Raw genomic sequence first — 19,858 nt, 5'->3', positions numbered from 1 at the left:
CACTCTAAAACTAGCCAAATGGGACGCACGGTTGGTATACCTTTTCTCCCTGCTTATAACAAATGGTGACCCATTTGTGAAAGGTGTTAAAATATGTATCCAATACTTAAACAACCACACCAACCCCTACTAGAACTACATGGTACGTGTCGCATTACTGCTAAGTTTATGCTCTATGTCCGTATGCTATTGACTAGACTTGGCCTAAATGCAACTCATTACTCAGGACAAGCCGGGTCAAGGATAACAGAGAAGACAGGTAAGTAATAACAAAGCCGGGTCAGAACCAAAAGACAAGAGAATACAAGAGCACTGTGTGATTAGGCTGGCTAGAACCACGACAGTGCAATGAGCAAATGCTGAGAGCTCCCTTAAATACCCTGGTTCTAGAGACTAATCACGCCTCCGCCGAGACCTGATTCGTGTCCGGGATTTGACTGACAGGTCGGGCTAGAATAGCGTCATGACGTCGACTATTGAGCGGCACGTTACAAAAAGGCATAGTTCTCTCGCGGCCGGCGTTACATGCGCGAGGGGACCGCGAGGAACGGGAGAATCATGCCGTCTGGATGGAAAAACGTCTAAGTCTCTACCCGTCTCAGGGGTAGAGACTACAGGTACCCTGACAGTACCCCCCCTCTCAGAAACGCCCACCGGGCGGAAGGAACCGGGACGAGATGGAAAGCGGGAATGAAAAGCCCTGCGAAGACGAGGAGCATGGACATCCTCCTGTGGTACCCAGGTCCTCTCTTCTGGACCATATCCCTTCCAGTCAACCAGGTATTGAATTTTCCCCCGGGAGATTCGAGAATCGATGATGGAGTTGATTTCGTACTCCTCCTGACCCTCAACCTGAACAGAGTGAGGAGAGGAGACCTTGGAGGAGAATCTGTTACAGATCAGGGGTTTTAGCAAGGAAACATGAAAGGAATTAGGAATACGTAAGGCAGAGGGGAGCGCTAGGCAATACGCAACAGGATTAATTCGATTCAGGATCCTATAGGGTCCAATGTAGCGAGGAGCGAATTTCATAGACGGTACTTTCAAACGAATGTTTCTAGTACTCAACCATACCCTATCACCAGGGACAAAACTAGGAGCCGGCCTTCTGCGTTTGTCAGCGTGTTTTTTATACAGTATAGAATTATGTAGGAGAATTTGTCGAGTCTGATCCCACAACTTCTTCAGATTGGCAACATGAGTATCAACCGACGGTACCCCCTGGGAAGAAGGAACCGACGGAAGAATGGAAGGATGAAAACCATAATTCATGAAAAAGGGGCTAGAGCGAGTTGAATCGCAAACAAGATTATTGTGTGCGATCTCTGCCCAAGGAATCAGACCGACCCAATCGTCCTGGTGTTCAGAAACAAAACAACACAGATATTGTTCAATCTTTTGATTGGTACGTTCAGCGGCTCCGTTAGACTGAGGGTGATAAGCAGAAGAAAAATTCAATTTAATGCCTAGTTGAGAACAGAATGATCTCCAGAAACGTGAAACAAACTGGGAACCTCTATCAGAAGTAATCTCGGAAGGTATCCCATGTAAGCGAAAGATCTCTTTAGCAAAAATCTCCGCTAATTCAGGTGAAGTCGGAAGTTTAGGTAAAGGCACGAAATGAGCCATCTTGGTAAACCTATCCACCACTGTGAGAATAACAGTGTGCTTTTTCGAAACAGGCAAATCCACAATAAAATCCATCGCCAAACAGGACCAAGGTTTTTCTGGAACTTCCAGGGGATGTAAGAGACCACAAGGAAGCGAATGAGGTAGTTTAGTCTTAGTACAGACCTCACAGGCTCCGATAAAATCCTTAATATCCCTCCGTAAAGAAGGCCACCAGAAATCCTTAGAGATCAAGGAATATGTTTTGCGAACGCCCGGATGACCAGCCACCTTACTCTCGTGAAGACACTGTAAGAGCTCCAGTTGGAGTTCAGGGGGAACGAAGTGTCTAGACGCAGGAGTCAGTCTAGGTGCCAGATGCTGCAAGCTCCTGATCTGATCCAGGAGCGGAGAATGGATTTTGAGAGTTGTGTTAGCGATGATATTACACTTAGGTACTATAGAGGATAAAACCGGCTCAGATATGGCAGAAGGTTCATGTTGGCGAGACAAGGCATCAGCTTTAGAATTCTTAGAACCAGGCCTATATGTGAGTATGTAATTGAAGTGAGTGAGGAATATAGACCAACGGGCCTGTCTCGATGATAATCGTTTAGCCTCCCCAATATAGGATACGTTTTTATGATCTGTCAAAATGGTAACAGGATGCAAAGTCCCCTCCAATAGATGTCTCCACTCCTTTAAAGCCATGATAACCGCTAGGAGTTCCCTGTCACCAATGTCATATCTGCTCTCAGTACCCGATAATTTTTTGGAAAAATACCCACATGGATGTAATGGTTTATCCACACCCAACCTTTGGGACAGGATGGCACCTATACCCGTCTCAGAAGCGTCAACTTCGAGTAGGAAAGGTAGAGTAGTATCAGGGTGAACTAAAATTGGTGCGGAAGCAAACAGCTCCTTGAGAGTCTTAAAAGCCAGAAGTGCTTCAGTAGACCAATTCTTAGTGTCAGCCCCTTGTCTGGTCATATTGGTGATAGGAGCAATAATAGAGGAGTAACCCTTAATGAAACGTCTGTAATAATTAGAGAAACCAATAAATCTCTGAATGGCCTTGAGACCCTTAGGTAAAGGCCAATCTAAAATGGATTGGAGTTTCTCCGGATCCATTTCAAACCCCTCTCCAGAAATCACGTAACCAAGAAAGGTAGTCTGGGATTGGTCAAAGCTACATTTCTCTAATTTGCAGTACAAGCCATGTTGAAGAAGTTTGTGCAAAACCCTTCTGACCTGTCCGTGGTGAGTCTCAATATCCCTGGAATGTATAAGTATATCATCGAGGTATACAATAACACAGTCATGCTGAAACTCCCTAAGAACTTCATTAATAAGATCCTGAAATACCGCCGGGGCATTACAGAGACCAAAAGGCATTACAGTATACTCATAGTGCCCATAACGAGTATTGAACGCAGTCTTCCACTCGTGTCCCTGCTGAATTCTTACCAAGTTATAAGCACCTCTGAGGTCTAACTTAGTGAAAATCTTGGAACCCTTTAATCGATCAAAAAGCTAGGTGATCAAGGGGATCGGATAGGCATTTCTAATGGTTATCTTGTTCAAACCTCGGTAGTCAATGCAAGGTCTTAAAGAACCATCCTTCTTTTTAACAAAAAAAAATCCAGCCCCAGCAGGGGAGGAGGATCTCCTAATGAACCCTTTGTCTAGGTTTTCACGAATATACTCCTCTAAGACTAAGTTCTCATTCGTAGACAAAGGGTATACATGGCCCCTGGGAGGCATAGTACCAGGAAGTAAATTAATTTTGCAATCAAAAGGCCTGTGTGGTGGTAAGGTATCAGCCTTTCCTTTGTCAAATACCGCCTTTAAATCTAGATACAAGGACGGTATCTGTACTTTAGTAGAGTCGGTAGAGTTATTAAGTGTGTTAACAATACAAAGGGGTGACACTCTCTTTAAACATCTCTCTTGACAACCCTGACCCCACGAGACTATTTCCCCTGATTTCCAATCTATAATGGGGTTATGTCTCTTCAGCCAGGAGTATCCCAGAACTATGGGAACAGAAGGAGATGAAATGAGTAGTAGAGATATCTCCTCCTTGTGTAGAATACCAGTAGTTAAGTTAAGAGGTGTGGTCTCCCGGAAAATCACAGACTCAACTAAAGGTCTACCATCTATGGCCTCAACAGCCAAAGGTGTCTTCCTTAACTGGGATGGGATAGCGTGTTTGGTGAGAAAAACTTGGTCGATAAAGCTCTCAGCAGCTCCGGAGTCTATCAATGCCACAGTCTCTAAAGTTCCCTTCTCCCAAGTTAAAGAGACGGGTAATGGAAGCCTGTGTTCTTTGTAGTTATGAGTAGAGGACAAAATAGAAACACCCAAGGCCTGTCCTCTAGAGAAACTTAGGTGCGAGCGTTTCCCGGGCGATTGGGACAATTCAAGCGTAAGTGACCTCTGTCTCCACAATACATACACAGTCCCTCCCTTCTCCTGTACTGTCTCTCCTCTTCTGAGAGGCGAGTAAGGCCTATCTGCATAGGTTCTGGAAACTGTGGAGTTTTGGTTTCAGGACTTTGAAATGAAGGAGCTAGTCTAAAGGAAGGTCTACCGGTTCTCTCTCAAGTGTTCTGCCTCTCTGTTAGACGTTCGTCAATGCGAGAGATAAAGGAAATTAAGTCCTCCAAATTCTCGGGAAGCTCTCTCGTCGCTACCTCGTCAAGTATTACATCGGATAATCCGTTTAAAAATACGTCTATATAAGCCTGTTCATTCCACTTAACCTCTGCCGCCAAAGACCTGAACTCTAGTGCGTAATCCACAAGTGTTCGGTTCTCTTGTCTAAGGCGCAACAGTAATCTAGCTGCATTGACCTTTCTGCCAGGGGGGTCAAAAGTTCTTCTAAAAGCAGCTACAAAGGCATTATAGTTATAGACTAATGGATTATCATTCTCCCACAACGGATTAGCCCATCTCAGAGACTTCTCAATGAGTAAGGTGATAATAAATCCCACCTTTGCCCTATCAGTAGGGTAGGAACGGGGTTGTAGCTCGAAATGGATACTGATCTGGTTCAAAAAGCCACGACACCTTTCAGGAGAACCAGCATAACGTACAGGTGAGGTAACTCGGGAAGAAGCACCTACAGTGGCTACCTCTAGCCCTGAACTCACAGGAGGAATAGAAGTATTACGCATCTCCTCAGGTGGATTATTAGGACGTGATAGTAACGCCTGTAGTGCTAGTGCCATCTGATCCATTCTATGATCCATGGCGTCAAACCTAGAATCAGGAGAACCAAGCTGACAGTTTGTACCTGCAGGATCCATTGGCCCTGTCGTAATGTCAGGATCGGGACAGGGATCCAACACGCAGAGTACAAAGAGACCTGATTCGTGTCCGGGATTTGACTGACAGGTCGGGCTAGAATAGCGTCATGACGTCGACTATTGAGCGTCACGTTACAAAAAGGCATAGTTCTCTCGCGGCCAGCGTTACATGCGCGAGGGGACCGCGAGGAACGGGAGATCATGCCGTCTGGATGGAAAAACGTCTAAGTCTCTACCCGTCTCAGGGGTAGAGACTACAGGTACCCTGACAATCTGCTTCCTCCAACCACATCCCAGCTCACATAATCAAGACTATGGGATGCTGGAAATGATCCGCTTATACTCTATACATATCAGAACCAGTTAAAGAGTTACGGCAGGCATTTTGGGATTTGTCTAAATAATTTGATGTATTGTAGTATGAATAAATGTTGGATGCTATACTTCTTTTTGCCCTCTTTATTACAAGCCTACTGCATTTGTCAGTTCTGACTGGTGTTCTAAATTATGTTTATTGTGTACAGATTATATGTTATCTAACTATTATGGCAATATTGCCCTGACCACAAATTTTATGCTGGGCCTGTAGTTGTGGGAGGAGCATGGTTCCCCTTTATAATGGCCTCTAATCCTCTCCCCCTTTACCGTTGTTGGTCTGGCGAGTTGCCCCTCTCTAAGGTGGGACCTCTTTATTACAAGCCTACTGCTTTTGTCGGTTCCAGCACACCACAACTGACTGGTGTTACTAACTTTGTTTATTGTGTATGAATTATATGCTATCTAACTATTACGGCAATATTGTCCTGACCACAAATATATATGTATATATGTAGTTATATCAACGTTTCAAGCCTCCTGGGGTTGAAACATTAATGCAATTGAATACACCATTGAAATTTCCTAGAGAATGCTCCTGTCTTTACTTTTGGGTATGTTGGCGCTGGAAAGCACCCGGGTGGTTGCAGATTTACTTTGCTTTATCGATCTGGGTTGAGTGCCAATATGTATATTATACATGAACGTTTGGTAAGTAGCTAAATAGAAGTGTTATAAATAGAGGAAATGTTAGATAGATCATATTCAATATGCATTTATGTGGATGACTCTGTTATCTTTTTCACCCATTGCTGATTATTTGCCAAAGGGATAACTGGCTAAGTATAGCTAAATCCTTTGATTGACAGACATTATCCAAGTCATATACTCTATCTCTTTGCTGATTTTCTTTCATTCTTTCTGAATTCGTTCTGAAGATGGATACATTTGCATTTTATTCATTTTGCTCTAGTGTGGGGAGACAAAACCTACTGAGTATTACGCATGTAGGAATACAATTGAACTTTGCATCTGTACAGCATTTTTATGTCATGTTGCCTACAATTTACAAATAATTTTGAAAAGATTGATGGAGCATGCTGCTGAAAATCATTTATCTAGTGATTAATCATCTCAAAGACACCACGAACAGAAGTTCCAGATGTTAATTCCAGAGGCATTGAAATTATTATAATGCCAACATTTTTAAACATGTTGATGATGCAAATTCATGCATTTATCAAGCTATACATCACATAATCTTTAAATTAAATTGTTCAGCATATGCTACAAGCTACTGCCATTAAAAATTGTTTAGTTTTTACGAACTATATTATAACTGTATTGTATGGAACACTGCATGCATTTTACCGTACTTAAAGTTACTTCAATAAAAATGTACATATTTCTCAAGTGTCAGCAAATAGTACCTCATTTGAAACGCATTTATAGTTATGCTAAATATTGTACTTTTAATATCCGATATAGCCTCCATAAAATAGATCTCTACTAGACTTGTGCATTCATTTTTTGGACTAGTGCTAAATCGTCTGTATTTTGGGCAATTTGTTTATTAGTAAGAATCAAGAATCAGGAATTAACTACGGTAATTGCATTTAGAATAAATAAAATAAAAAGGAATAGCTTATATTTTTTTCATTTGTTATTCATTTATTGAATTAAAAGGAGGGAGTTTCTAGTTCCCTACTTGTAATTAGATTCTTTAAAAATATAAGTGGTTAGGAACTTCTTTCCTTCAGTCCCCAGGACTGGATTGGGTGGGTATTTAATATAATGGGGAAGACCTGGTGCATGTTACCACCCTTATGCCCCTCAGCCATTGCCACAGGTGAGGGGTTAAACCAGGCTTCCCCAAACTCCGGTCCTCCAGATGTTGCTGAACTAAAACTCCCATGATTCTCAGCCTTTTAATTTTCATTTCATTCAAAGAATCGAGGGAGTTGTAGTTCAGCAACATCTGGAAGGCCGGAGTTTGGGGAAGCCTGGGATAAACAAATGAAGTGAACATCATATGACCTGACAATCATTTCAATATATCTAAATTATATATTAATTAAATAAAAAAGTAGATTTTTGCTTTTACTGCTCCTAATTTTTTCCCCTTCTTTTGGTAACTTCCCTCTTCATCTGTAAATAAAAGTGGCTATCCCCTAACCCAGGGGTAGGCAACCTTCGGCTCTACAGATGTTTTAGACTACATCTCCCATAATGCTTTTACAGCCATATTGCTGGCAAAGCATCAAGGGAGATGTAGTCCACAACATCTGTAGAGCCGAAGGTTGCCTACCCCTGCCCTAACCATTGATCACATTTTCTTCCCATCAATCACCTCTTTTGGCACCATGTACAGAATTCTAAATCACAAAGCCAACAAATATATTGTCCTTTTTGTTTCCTTATTCGCCCTTATAGAATTTTTGATTTACTAAATTTGGAAGAACCACCAAAATTTGGTCAAATCGCAATTACCAGTAGTTTTTTGATTTTTTTATATTCTTTATTTTATTTGCGCATTGAAGTTACAAATGCGCTCGTGATGCCACAACAGTGGGTACATGCTTGATCAAGCATTACATGACAGTCAACATGACGGCATGGGGTAAAACTGCACATTTTGTGATAATAGAGAAAAGCTCAGGCTTAATACGTCAGTACATTAGCAAACTAGAACAGACAGGTTAAAACAAACAGACAGTAAGGTAGTAGAGTAGGGTAAAATTAACATGAGCTTGTGCTCAGGGGCCATGGCTAACAATCAACAGCGCGTTAAGCATTTAGGTTTGGTGACCCTCTAGGAGCAGAGATATCATTACATAAAATAAACCACTGGCAATTAGCAACTTAGTGATGAAACCTTATAGGAGAAAACAAAAGTATAATAAGACAGCATGAGAGAGATAAACAGAAACTATAGTGTGATATGGTGGCTATTCATTACATGGGTTCCATAGACGGTAGGTCCCCAGCCGGCAAGTGTCCACATCATTCGATTCCCGATGTCGGGAGGCTTCTGGAACCCAGAAATAGTTTGTTTCTGCTCCCTGCCCACTCGGTAAAGAAATAGGAAGACCTTATGCATCTGTGGTTCTGCCTTCTCGTATGCCCAGCAGCTCTAGAGAAAGATTTCTGGATTAGCCTGGTCACACTCGAGGGAACCTGGGTCTCCGCAGTTGACGTGAGTAGTTGCGATTACACGGTTGAGGGTGTTGAAGTAGTGCTGTCTGCCGCAGTCATCTTCTCCTTCCTGTGAGGTGCCGTTGGGTGAGGGAACAGGGTTGCTCGAGTAGCCCTCAGTCACCAGAAATACTTAAATCTTTGTGTGTTTTAGGCTCAATCCTGACACCAGCAGTTGTTGGTCCAATATGTCACACTTTTTTGCTGCTAGATGGGTATTATTGTGGTGACATTTTGTCATCAAACTAATATGGTGACGAGGGGTCATGTGTCAGGGTCTTACCTGAGTTGGGAGTCTGTAGCGCAGATATGTTGCTCACCCTTGCAGATAGCCACAGGCCGAGGTGGTCAGGTAAGAATTCACCTGGCCTGTGGGTCTGTGCACGGGGGCTGTGCAGGATGCAGTACCAAATACGCAGGACAGGCAAGGACTGAAGCAGCAGGATAGTCGAGGGATAGCCGAGGTCAAAGGATGCCAGAGGTCAGGAACAACGAGGAGTAGCCGAAGTCAAGGGATGCCAGAGGTCAGAATAAACGAGTCAGAAGCCGGGGTCAATAATACGAAGTAGATAAACAGGAGCACTGGTACAAACAGGAACACAAGATCAAAGACTTGACCCTGAGCACAGGAAGAGGCTGGGTTTAAATACCCTGTTGATGACCGATGAGAGTCAGGTGAGACACAGCCAAGTCAAGGTGCAGCCCCCGGTGTATTAGCCATGCCAGGATGAACAGGACCGGACTCAGTAGTCTCTGTGTAAAGCTGCTGTGGCTCAGAGGTAGAAATCAGGACTAGGACTGATAAGTTCCCCGGTTCAAGTCCCCTGTTGGGAACTCCAGGAGCGGCCACGTCTGGCTGTCTGTCTAACAGGTGAGTACCCTGACATCATGTGACCAAGCTCATGTATGCCTTTCTTACAGGGGGATAAGCTTTACCCTTTGATATGGTAATTAGGTAATTCAATACCTTTACAAGTCATAAAGAACTGCTCAGTTGCAAAGTTCTTTATGGCTGTGCAACTGAGCAGACATGTGAGCAGACTTTATCATGGTGAACTGTGAGTGGGATCTGGTGACTTTATAAGGTTTAGTTGTTAGATTGTGGTTGTTGTTGTTGTTTTAGTTAGTTAGATTGTGTGTCATTATTTGTATGTTGTTGTTGTTTTGTCTCTGAATAAATATTTGTTAAAGTAGACGGACCAGAGTTTACCGTATATACTCGAGTATAAGCCGACCCGAATATAAGCCGAGGCCCCTAATTTTACCCCAAAAAACTGGGAAAACTTATTGACTCGAGTATAAGACTAGGGTGGGAAATGCAGCAGCTACTGGTAAATTTCTAAATAAAATTAGATCCTAAAACAAATATATTAATTGAATATTTATTTACAGTGTGTGTATAATGAATGCAGTGTGTGTATAATGAATGCAGTGTGTGGTGTATGAGTGCAGCGTGTGTGTATGAGTGCAGCGTGTGTGTATGAGTGCAGCGTGTGTATGAGTGCAGTGTGTGTATGAATGCAGCGTGTGTATGAATGCAGCGTGTGTATGAGTGCAGCGTGTGTGTGTGTGTGTGTATGTGTGCAGTGTGTGTATAAGTGCAGTGTGTGTGTGTGTGTGTATGAGTGCAGTGTATGTGTGCAGTGTGTGTGTATGAGTGCAGTGTGTGTGTATGAATGCAGTGTGTGTATGAATGCAGTGTGTGTATGAGTGCAGTGTGTGTGTGTATGAGTGCAGTGTGTGTGTATGAGTGCAGTGTGTGTGTATGTGTGCAGTGTGTGTGTATGTGTGCAGTGTGTGTGTATGTGTGCAGTGTGTGTGTATGTGTGCAGTGTGTGTGTGTGTGTGTGTGTGTTGCAGTGGTGGGGGGGTGGGCAATTTTATTATTTTATTTATTATTATTTTGTATTATTTTAATATATTTTTTTCCTTATTATTTTTTATTTAATTATTATTTTATTTTCGTCCCCCCTCCCTGCTTGATACATGGCAGGGAGGGGGGCTCCTTCCCTAGTGGTCCAGCATTGGCAGTTCAGTGGGGGGGGGAGAGGGGGCTGGCAGAGATCTTACTTACCCGTCCTGCAGCTCCTGTCAGCTCTCTCCTCCTCCGCGCCGTCCGTGCAGCTCCCTCTGTCAGCTCACACTGTAAGTCTCGCGAGAGCCGCGGCTCTCGCGAGATTTACACTGGGAGCTGACCGAGGTGCTGAACGGACGGCGCGGAGGAGGAGAGAGCTGACAGGAGCTGCAGGACGGGTAAGTAAGATCTCTGCCAGCCCCCTCTCCCTCAGTCTGTATTATGGCAATGCAAATTGCCATAATACAGACTATTGACTCGAGTATAAGCCGAGTTCCGGTTTTTCAGCACAAAATATGTGCTGAAAAACTCGGCTTATACTCGAGTATATACGGTATTTGTGTATGCGTTCATAATTTATAGAGTTTGGTAATATACCACAATTATAATGGCTATTTTCTTCTGAATAGGACACCATGTGCAGGAGCTATTCTCACATGCGACCTATCAGCATGGCATTCAGGCACTACCCGCCCCAAATACCAGTAGTTTTAAACTTAATGCTAAAGTCTATAAAATTTATCTGAACCCAAATGCCACATCACTGAAACCTGAATCAACCGAAATAATTTTCTTTCAGACCAATTGATATGGATGAACAAACTTTTTACACTGTGCACTTTATTTTTTACTAAAAAACTGCACATACAGGCTCCTTGCACTATGACCACGTCAAATCACAGTTGCAGCAACAACTATGGTAGCACAACTTTCAGAAAAATAATTATACTAGATGTTATAAAACGCAAAGCCTATATGCTCTTGTTTTCATGCATTAAACTCAACTAAATAAAAAAAGATTCAAGTCTTATCTGTGCAGGGACTTCGTTGTTATAATTAAAAGTATGACTTTTTGTCTTTATTTTTTGCCCTTTCTTGAGCTTCTCCTTCTTAGGATTTAGGAACATCAGCACCAGTTTTTCTAATAGGTACTGGGATGTATACAATTTCTGTATATGCCAACAAACAAACCAAATAGAGATCCAGCTCCCAAAAAGATGGAGTCAAATCTCCAGGGATTATCACTAGTATAAAAACACGTATCTTGACAACACAATAGCGATACAATTAGAGATAATTTGATAATAGTCTTTATTAGTAATACCTGGACACTTCTGCATATACACTATCATGAAGAAATATAATAAATAATGTGAAAACATAAAAAGTGAATAAAAGGAATTAAAATATGAGCGGATCCTTATAAAGAGTACTAAGCTTGATTTCATACATATGACAAGTTAGCCTGTATAACAGAGGATATGTCTTTAATGATAACAGCAACTCCTTATATTGAAACACATTAGATATTGAGCTATCTGGGCTTAGATATTTGTAGTTATATTTGTAGTCATATTCAGGGCCGTCTTTAACGTGGGGCAAAAGGGGCAGCTGCCCCGGCCCCTGTCATCCTAAGGGGCCCAAAGCAGCTGCCCCTTCAGCCCACCGGCCGCCGTGGTGCGTGCGGCCCATGTGGAACGATGAGGGGGCCCATCGGGTGGCCCATGATCCGAGGGTCACCTGATGGCAATGTCTTTTTGGGGGCCCAGTCAGCGATGCGGTGCTTTAAGAGCGTGACCGGGCCCCCTGTGATGATGTCACAATGTTGGGAGGAGGTCACTGACTCCCAGCATTCACTGAGCGCCATGTGGGAGGATAATAAGGAGAGGAGGAAGTCAGAGCTGACACTTATCAGCCCGAGGCAGCCACTGAACCACAGGGGAGTCACCCTCCTGCACCTAAAAGGTAGGGCAAAGGAGGGTAACTTAAAATGTACATTTTGCATGTTTGTATGTGTATCTGTTTGTATGTGTGTCTGTATGTGTATCTGTTTTTGTTTGTCTGTGTATCTGTTTGTATGCGTGTCTGTATGTGTATCTGCATGTGTGTTTGTATCTGTGTGTCTGTCTGTCCATTTGTGTATCTGTATGTCTTTCTGTGTGTCTGTATCTGTATGTCTATCTGTTTGTGTATCTGTGTCTGTATGTGTATCTGTGTATCCGTATGCCTATCTGTTTTTTTTGTCTGTATGTCTGTATGTGTATCTGTGTGTCTGTATGCATATGTGTGTCTGTATGTGTATCTTTGTGTCTGAATGCCTATCTGTGTCTCTGTATCTGTTTGTACATTTGTACGTGTGTAACTGTGTGTCTGTATGCACATCTGTTTGTCTGTATGTTTATCTGTGTGTGTATTTGTCTGTATGTGTATCTGTGTGTGAAAATGTTTTTCTGTATGTGTGTCATTGTGTGTATCTAAATGTGTATCATTCTGTCTGTCTGTGTATCTGCATGTGTGTGTCTGTGTATCTGTATGTGTGTTAGTGTGTGTCAGTGTGTGTATCTGTGCATCTATATATGTATGTGTGTTGTTGTGTGTCTGTGTATCTGCATGTTGGCCCATGTATGTATCTGTATGTTATTGTGTGTTTCTGCATGTTTGTCAGTGTATTTGTCTGTTTATCTGTATGTGTGCTAGTGTGTCTGTTTAATTGCATGTTTGTCAGTGAGTGTATCTGTGCATCTGTTTATGTGGGTGGGTGTAAATGTGTATCTGCATGTTTGTCTGTGTATGCACTTGTGTGTATGTGTATCTTTCTTTGTATGCCAGTACCTGTGTATGTGTGTATCACTATGTATGTCACTGCCTGCATCTGTATGTGAGTCAGTGTGTGTATTTTGTCTCAGTAAAAATGAGTGCGGCTAAGTGTGTGTTTATTTGTTGTTGTTTTTTGTGGGGTATTTTTATGTGGGGGAGGAATGCATGATTGCATGCTAGGCCCAGGGGGCCCAAGCAAATGCCTGCCTGGGTCCAATCAGTATTAAAGACCGCCCTGGTTATATTAGCACACAGCTGCAGTATACATGGAGGGAAGAGTCATCATTTTGCCCCTCTTATGACAGGCCTATAACCGGCCAAATTGGTCGGTTATAGGAAGGCAGAGTTGAAACAATACCCCTTTTCCGCCATAAAAATCCAGACCTGAGCTGAGGTACTTGCTGTTCTTGATAAAGGTGTGATATTGCGCTGAAACACGCATCAAGCTGATGCTGATTTTTTTAAAGCGGCACTGTCACACCGAACATAACACAAAGCAGGAACTGAGAATCCATGCCTAAAGTACAAGGTGAGAGAAAAATAACACAAAAAAACAACTACCCAAAAGTTTGACAAAGACTGTTGGTAGAATTAGTCCATGGAAAGTGTTAAAATACCACCATTTGAAATACCCTAGGGCAGAGGTCCTCAAACTCTAGCCCCCCAGATGTTGCTGAACTGCCACTCCCACGATTCTCTGGCTATCTATGTAATTCAAAGTATCATGGGAGTTGTAGTTCAGCAACATCTGGGGGGGCGGAGTTTGAGGACCCATGCCCTAGGGTGTCTAATTTTCAAAATATATATGGTTTGATGGGGGTAAATTACACTGGCCAGCTTCAAAAATTCCCAAAATAAGACATGGGTTCATGATGACCAGCTGTGAAAATTCCAAGTTGGAAAACTGAAATGCGCACCCTCCAAATAAGGTCTTTTAGTCTCCAGAAAACCCAACACACCTATACATGGGGGGTATCACTGTACTCAGGATATGTTGCTGAATACATGTTGGAGTGTTCTTTGGCAGTAACTATTAAAGTTCTCAGTACATGTATTCTTAAATTGTTATGTGTGTAAAAAAAAAAATCATGAATTATTTTTTTTTTACATTTGGCATTGATTGGTGGTAAAATGGTTACATGAAAGGAGCATAAAAATAGTCAAAAGACCCACAGTTTAATACCTTAGGTTATCTTCTTTTAAAAAATATATACGTGTGAAAGGTTATTCAGGGATTCCTGACAGATATCAGTGTTACAATGTAACATACGTTCATTTTGAAAAAAAAAAATGGTTTGGAAATAGCAAAGTGCTACTTGTACTTATACCCTATACCCTATAACTTAAAAAAAAAAAAAGCTAAGAACATGTTAACATTGGGTATTTCTAAACTCAGGACAAAATTTAGAAACTATTTAGCATGGGTGTTTTTTGGCGGTTGTGAATGCGTAACAGATTTTGTGGGTCAAATTTCGAAAAAGTTTTTATTTTTTATTTTTTCATCATATTTTATATTTTTTTTATACTATATTATAGGATAGAAAGACCATTTAATGGCAAGAAAAACGGTATATAATATGTGTGGGTACAGTAAATGAGTAAGAGGCAAATTACAGCTAAACACAAACACAGCAGAAATGTAAAAACAGCCCTAGTCCCAAACGGTAAGAAAATTGAAAAGTGGTCTGGTCACTAAGGAGTTAAATTGTGATTTAAATTTATTTTTAAACAGGGTAACTTGTCATATGTATGATATCAAGCTTTGTACTCTATATAGGGATTCCCTCCTATTTTAATTCACATTTATTCACTTTTTATGTTTTCACGTTATTTATTATATTTTTTTCACGATAGTGTATAAGCATAAGTGCCCACTAATAAAGACTATTATCAAATTATTTCTAATTGTATCGCTATTGTATTGTTAAAATAAGTGTTTTTATACTAGTGGTAATCCCTGGAGATTTGACTCCATCGTTTTGGGAGTTGGATCTCTATTTGGTTTGTTTGTTGAAATTTATCAGGGGTTATGCCTCTTAATGATTACCCATACAGTCCCTTTTTCTTGCAAAAGGGTTGTGTTTCTGTACCTAACACTTCTAGCAATTTTCTCTAATTTCTGTATATGCTGTTGACATCTTGACTACCATTACTGATCCACTCTATCCCTTCTCTATTTGAACTTCTTCAGTCTTTTGAGAAATTGGCTGGGTACAAATTGAATTTTGAAAAAATCAGGTGACATGCCTTTGAACCTATCACATAGTGTGTTAATATTATGTCTATTCCAAGCTTGCCAGATCTCATCATGCTTGCTAAGGATCCCATTCATCTGGAGGTAAATTTGTCTATGTCATATACAAAGGGAATCTCGGAGGAAATAGTTTCAAAATTTGTGATATCATCTCTCCATTTTTTGGTTACACATATGCGACATGCTGTACAATTCTTGATACAAGACTTAAAGGATTTATTATTAAGATGGGAGGATTTCAAGTTAGTATTAAGTAAGGCTAATTCTTCTAAAGAAGATTATTTTCCAAAAGTTAGCAATTAAGTAATGTTCCTACCACATGTGGAAATATGTACATATACATTTTGTTGATCAAGTCGGATAAATGTGGTGAAGCCTCACAGGGTCTAAGTACCAGCGTTTTTAATCAATTTGAACCTATTTTCACTGAATGTAGTACAGATGGATATTTTATTACTTCTCTCAAAAATCTTCCTCCATTCTTGCCTATATCTCACTCCCATAGTTTCTGTTTTCTTTTGTTTTGTTTTTTAAAACATGGGCAGTGGGAAGCATAGACTGTATTATTGATATTAAACCAGAAGTTTAATTATTTCCCTTCACATTTAGTTAAGTTTACTATGTACAGACAGATTGACCTATATAGGCAGGGTAAGGATATTCTTGAATTGGTGATATAAAGTAGTATGTCTACTGAGACAATGTGTCTCCATGTGCTATCCCACATACATCTGAATGTTTTCTAATTGCAGTAGTATAGTAAAATAGTAGAGGAGACAAACGGCCACCTTATGTCGTGTCATTTTTTTTCATCTCATCTGTAGATGACACTGGATTGTCCTAACTATTGCCTTTTGATTCTTGTGTAGTGACTATATTGTCTGTATGTCCACATCGATGGAGAAACTCCTATAGGAAGAACCAATCATAAGCTTCATGTCTAATCCTAATATCATAGTTTGATGATTAAGCAATTGAAGATATTGATCAAAATATCCAATATCCTTCTTGTCGTGACTGGTGATACACAATTCATAATAAATACCACTTGGTCTGGGTGGATTAGGGTTGGAAAGAATGGACTTAGTCTGTTGGGTAAGATTTTTGTGTAAGTTTTAATATCCATATTGATTAGGCATATCGTTCTATAGCTGGTAAAACTTGTTTGTTCTATTTGAGTCTTTGTAATAACCATAAAGGAGACGTTTCCCTATTTATTTATTATATCTTCTCCTCTGTAGATTGCATTTAAGGACCTCATTTGGTGTGGTGCCAACTAAAATTTAATTTGAATGTAACAGTGAATCATCCAATCCTGATGATTTTCCATTTTTCATAGTTTTTAGGATAAGAAGGATTTCATATGTTAGAATCGAGGTTATGTCAATTTTTAATAATCTATAAAAAATTAACATAACCTTTATTCTAACATATTAAATCAGCAAGGGGAGGTTGTCTAGGAAAGTCTTAGTATCATCTCTTCTCGTCTTCCAGTTGTTATCTGTTTTCCCATTGCAAAAGTGTTAATATTGTGTAAATTCTTTAATTATTTCACCGGGTTCAGTGGCTAGCTGCATTGGTGAGTTACTGATTCCCTTTGAATAGCTGGAGACTGTCCTCTGAGTTTAGTTACTAACAAGATGTCTGGTTTATTGGCTTTTTGGAAGAGAGGTCTTTTTATCCTTTGAATGCTTCTAGCAGTTGCGTCTGATCCCGATTTGTTAAGTTTTATTCTGACATCTGCTAGCTTTCATAAAATTGATGAATCTAGGGAGAGTTGGTGATTCCTTTTTTAGTTTTTTCAGTTTGATTGATAATTGTAAATAAAAAGTAAACAGTTCAATTACATTGTTCTGAGCATCGGACAAATGATCCATGTATGAAAACTTTGAAAGCTGCCCAGATAATTATAGGTGATAAGTCTTCATGGTTGTATTTGAAAAGCAGAGCTTAATGTCAGAGAATTTATTCACACAGACATCTTTAAATTTCAAGAGACAATCATTTAGTCACCAGCAGCTCTTTCTGTCTATTGGGCATATATCTTTTAGGTGAAGAAACACCAGGGTATGGTCTGATCATGAATACTGATTAAAATCACATTACTTAATATATCTGACATTACTTGGGGTCATAAAGTAATCTATTCTTGAGCACATGTCATGCAAGACTACAAAATTACTTGTGCAGCCTTTTTAACATTAGGTGACTTGTTCTACAGGCATCAAATAGATGCAGTGTTCTCAGGAGTCTTTGAAGGTATCTATTATTCATATAGGGAGTTTTTGTGTTCCTGGTGGATATATGTCTAGATTGACATCTAATATTGCACTAAAGTCTCCACCTACAAGTAATAATTGTGGGTCTCCTTAGTCCAGCATTGAGGTTAACTTGTCCTAGAATTTAGCATCACATTCACTAGGAGTGTAGACTTTTATGAGTAAAATTTTTGGCCCATTTGAAAATTCTCCACTCACTATAAAGTGATAGAGCCCTTGCAAAACTACGTTTTTTTGAGAAAGAACACATTGACCTTCCTTGTTACATAGTATGACAAGATAGCTTCTATTTTCACTTTGTTATTTAGACCTTTGCCATTATGAGAAATGAACAAGGCTATGCAGGAGTGTTCAACCTCTAGCATAGTGATTCTGGTTTAAGACTAAGTCAGGGAGACATTTTCAAAATGATTATGGGACAACAAAGAGTGAATTTTGAAACCATATTGAACCTTGCGCTCCTTCTACCACAGCTAGTTCATGCATTACAGTTTCTGTGTTTATGGTGCTCAGAGCAGGAGATCAATGCAACTAGTGTATTTGTTGCCATTGTCTGTGTTATAGCCTGTTTCTTTTAGTCCCCCCAAGAAGCAACTAAGGAAGAGTTCAGTAGAGACTTTGACGGAGCCATTCTTTACAGGAGTGATAGAGCAGAGTACCCAAGTAGTATCCCCAATGTCTGATTTTGTTTGTGGTGGCAAATAATCTAGTGATGATGATATTGCTCTGATTCTGTGCAATCAACTACCATCATTAGTATCACCTCCACTACGATCTACACTCTTAGATCAAGCAGGAGGAATGCTAAGCCTAATGCCACTGGATGACAGGGGCAGACAGACACCCAGTCCACATTATCCCAGGGACGTTTCTGCCAGTACACTCTTGAACATTTTGGTAGATTTAATTTGAGGAAAATGCCAAAACAGCAGGCCAAAAAAATTACCCTCTTGGTTGCCCAGCTGATTGCTGTAGGGTGAGCTTTGTTTTCCATGAGAGAAGGGGAGCCCTTTACGCAGCTCAATCAGGCCATTGCTCCACAATACACATTTCCCTCATGATTCACTTTCACCAGAAATATAGTTCAATTGCTGTGCAATTGCTGTATGCAACTAGTGGGGTAGCAGCTGGCTACGACATGTAGGTCAGTGGATGCACTTCACCACAGAGTTATGGAGTTCTCCTAGTGGCCAGCATGCCTTACACTCTAGAATAAAATACAGGTGGCAACACCTGTGCCTGGGTAGGGTAGTGGCAGTGGAGAAGATCCAACCTTATTAGCAGGCTGGGAAATGATCTGTAGGACAGCGGGGCTATCAATCTCTCCTGCTACATGCTGAAATGATGGCTAAAAAGCACACTCCAGTAGCTGTAGGGATTTTGTTAAGCAACCGGATAGATGGCTATATATGGTTAAATGTGAGCTCTAAATTAAGTAATGCAGATTAAAAAAATACTCTTAATTGTGTGTTAAAAAAATTGAGGACACTTGTATGCTAATGGTTTGTGTAAGAAAATTTTACAAAAATGTTGTGTAATCAACTTTGGGTATCTTATATCTGTAGACAGCCTCCAGAAAAGAGATGGCCAAGGGTAGGTAATTTGACTGTCAATGACTGTAATGAGACATATTCTGCCAAGTGCAAAAGGAGTTATTGCCATCTCTACTCAGTATGGTAATTTAATTTCCTTGGAGAACAGCAGTCTCTGCTTTGCCTTTGTATGATGAATCGGATGAATTGTTATTTTGTTTAAATTGTTTATCTGCTTGGATTTCCGTCAGGTGATCTGGCCCATTTAACAGACAATCCAGTTCAAATAAATCTAGCAGGGTTAATCTCTAAACACTGGAATTTGTCTGAATGGACACAATCTGGTAAAAACGACCACATTTTCAGATTTACTAAAGCTAAATGGAATTTTTTTTTTTTTTTTTTTTTTTTTGCGATCGTGCCTTTTTAATTTGTGCTTCTATCTATCTATCTATCTATCTATCTATCTATCTATCTATCTATCTATCTATCTATCTATATATATATATATATATATATATATATATATATATATATATATATATATAGAGATAGATATATATATATATATATATATAGATAGATATATATATATATATATATATATATATCTATATATATATATATATATATAAATATATCTATCTATATATATATATATATATATTTTTTTTTTTTTTTTATAGGTT

This window comes from Pelobates fuscus, chromosome 2 (assembly GCF_036172605.1).
Source record: "Pelobates fuscus isolate aPelFus1 chromosome 2, aPelFus1.pri, whole genome shotgun sequence".
Taxonomy (NCBI): Eukaryota; Metazoa; Chordata; class Amphibia; order Anura; family Pelobatidae; genus Pelobates; species Pelobates fuscus.
Note: the sequence above shows the minus strand (reverse complement) of the source record.